Raw genomic sequence first — 2,929 nt, 5'->3', positions numbered from 1 at the left:
TTACAGCAATTTTTTTATAACGTACAACCAATTGTTTTTTTAATTTTTTTCTCTTGGGAGCTAAAAAAGAATGAATTTTTATTTCTGATGGTTTTATTAAACAATTAATATCACTTAAATATTTTAAAGTGTGATACTCTGTTTTAAATATTTTAAAACTGTTTTTTATAATATTTAAATAATTACATATATTATTTGTATCGCCATATTTATTTTCTAATATTTCGAAACTGTCTGACAAATAAATATAAAAATATTCATTAATAATTTTATGAACATTCTTTCTATTTAAATTTTCAAAAGAATATAATCTTGTAATTAAGGATAATGTCATATTTAATATTTCAGAACTGAAATTTTCAAGAGAAAGGTTATTATTATTTTGTATATTAATTATAGGTTCTAAATTTGCAGTATTGTCTACTAGATTTACATCCTGAGAATTCGTTGCTTTAATTATTGATTTGTTTAATGACTTAGCCGGTTCTTTATTTTTTGTTTTATATTCTTTATCAGATTCAATATCATGGGCTGTACATATGTGTCTAAATAATGAATAAACAGTACTATATGATTTCATGCAACTTGAAAAATTACATTTAGTTTCTGAATATAATTGATCAATATGCTTAAGTTTAACGTGACATTTGAGATGTTTGAAGTGAGAGAACACCTCATTACAAAACATACAATTAAACATTTTGGATATAGAAGTTTGAAATTTAACTTATAACGCATATATTTTAAATTTAATATTAAATTTTCATATAAAATGTGATAAAAAAAATTTTTTCTTACAAACATTAGTAATATATGTGTTCAAGTTACATGTTATATGTATTTCGTGTGTACGTATATATAAAACACATGTATATATAATATAAATTATATATTAATTATAATTATATAAAGTCAATTAAACAGAACGAAGTTATAAACTTGCCTTTATCTAAATATATTATCTAAATACAAAACATAGTTTTGTAAATTAAGAAAAGAAAATCTTTCATTAAATTATTCAGATTAAAAAAAAAAGAATTTTATAAAAAAAACTGGTGACTTACTTCAATTTCAATAATTTTATAAAAAAAAAGGTGACTTACTTCAATTGTTCATTACATACTTCGTCATTTTAGGTTGCATTTCTTGTAAGCTTTTTCAATATATGTTCTGTATTTGAATATGACACATCCCACTGTGTGTGGAATTGATATAATCCTTTTTGTATAAGCATCCATAAATGCTTACTAGCATCTGGATAGTTTGTTTTTAATACGTGGAAAGCTTTGAAGCAAACATCTAAAGCTTCTAACGTAGATTCCGTCGAATACAAAACTTCATCAATTGTGACGTATGAGTGTGACACGTTTGCAATTGATCCCACAACTATTATATAAGGTTGTACAGATATTTGTATTTCTTTTGCTTTATTGCTGACTTCTTGACGAATTTTTGTAATATCAGCAGAAGTCTACAATAATATTATATAATCAAATTTTGAATTAATTAAAACACGACATGTAAGTGTCCAAATGAAATCTTTAGATTTCAATATATCACTTTAAATTCAATATACTTACAGTTACATATTTTATCATGCTATCTCTTGACAGAACAATAGATGCTTTATTGTAGTTTTTTTTGCCCCTTTTTGTTTGACCTTTTGTTTTGGAGGATATCATGTGTGAAAGTAACTGTATTGTAATTGCCAATTTAGAATCTATAAGAAACAAAAAATCATTAAGTTATAATCTGCAATATAATACAGTATAAGTATAGTATGAATTAATTTACCTTCAGATGTATCCAAATTTAATGTTTCTATTAAATCTGAGAAATCATCATTTTTCGCAAGTTCTACATTTTGTTTTATTGTGTTAAAAAAATCATTCCATTTCTCTAAAGTTAAAGAGAAATTTGTTAATTGCATTTGATCAAAATCAAGTTTGATAAGTTTATATCCATATGGGTGTTTTAAAAGCGGCCATTCTTCAAATATGTTACTCAATATTTTATCAGGTGATTTCGTTAACACTTGTAATCGATATTTAGAAGTTAAATTCTATTTCTCCAAAACTATCTCCCAAGGTGCTTGGTTAATTTTTAACCAGTCCACAGCTTTTTTAACATCTTCATCGCTCACTAAAAACATAACAATTATATAATATTCGTTTGAAAGCATTTCTTTAATACTTTACCTACCATCATTATCATCAAAATTATCAACAGTGTCAACTTCGGATTCTAATATTGAGATGTGTTTTAATTTTGATAAAGCATATTTTCTATTGCGCCAACATGACAATAATTTGCCTTTTGCAGGTATAGATTTCTTATTCTGACTATGGATCTTTTTTATTCCTTCTATAAAATATGTACCTTCAGCTTCAGAAGGAAATATCTTTACAATACGTTCTGAAATGCTTTTGGCTATTTCGTTTGTCATACTGCAAACATTATTATAAGTATATAATTATTAATACGTAAAGTTATTCAATCAATAAATTATGAAAAAGAAATAATATTTATAATATTAATATTAGATACATACACAATATTATGATTCTCCATATAAGTAATAATTACGTTGCACAGTTTATTTCTCATTGATGCAGACAAATCTTTAGTTTTAGAAGCACATAAAATTATTCTACCCGTTTTTGATTGTTGCAATAAATCATCAATGTCGGGCATTGATTCTAATTGAAACATATTTTGAGAAATAGACGTATTTTTTGGGGATAATATTCTTTCTTTCTTATTTTCAGCGTTATTCATCTCTTGTATTGTATCATCTCTTGTAAAATTTTTATCACCAATGTTAGCTAAATTTTGATTGTTTTCTATGCTCTAAAATATATATACAAAATTTATGGCATTTTATATTAAAAAAATAATTTAATCCTGCTGCTTTGTTAGAATTTATTAT

The 2,929-nt window shown here is 24.4% G+C and overlaps 1 pseudogene; it reads right to left on the bottom strand.

Annotated features, from left to right (window-relative positions):
- Positions 1–1,028: 1,028 nt before the first annotated feature.
- LOC105448320 lies at positions 1,029–2,923 on the bottom strand (annotated as a pseudogene).
- Positions 2,924–2,929: the final 6 nt, after the last annotated feature.

This window comes from Wasmannia auropunctata, unplaced genomic scaffold (assembly GCF_000956235.1).
Source record: "Wasmannia auropunctata unplaced genomic scaffold, wasmannia.A_1.0 LD336088.1, whole genome shotgun sequence".
Taxonomy (NCBI): domain Eukaryota; kingdom Metazoa; phylum Arthropoda; class Insecta; order Hymenoptera; family Formicidae; genus Wasmannia; species Wasmannia auropunctata.
The sequence above is the reverse complement of the archived record's forward strand: the minus strand, read 5'-3'. Positions and strand labels throughout refer to the sequence as shown.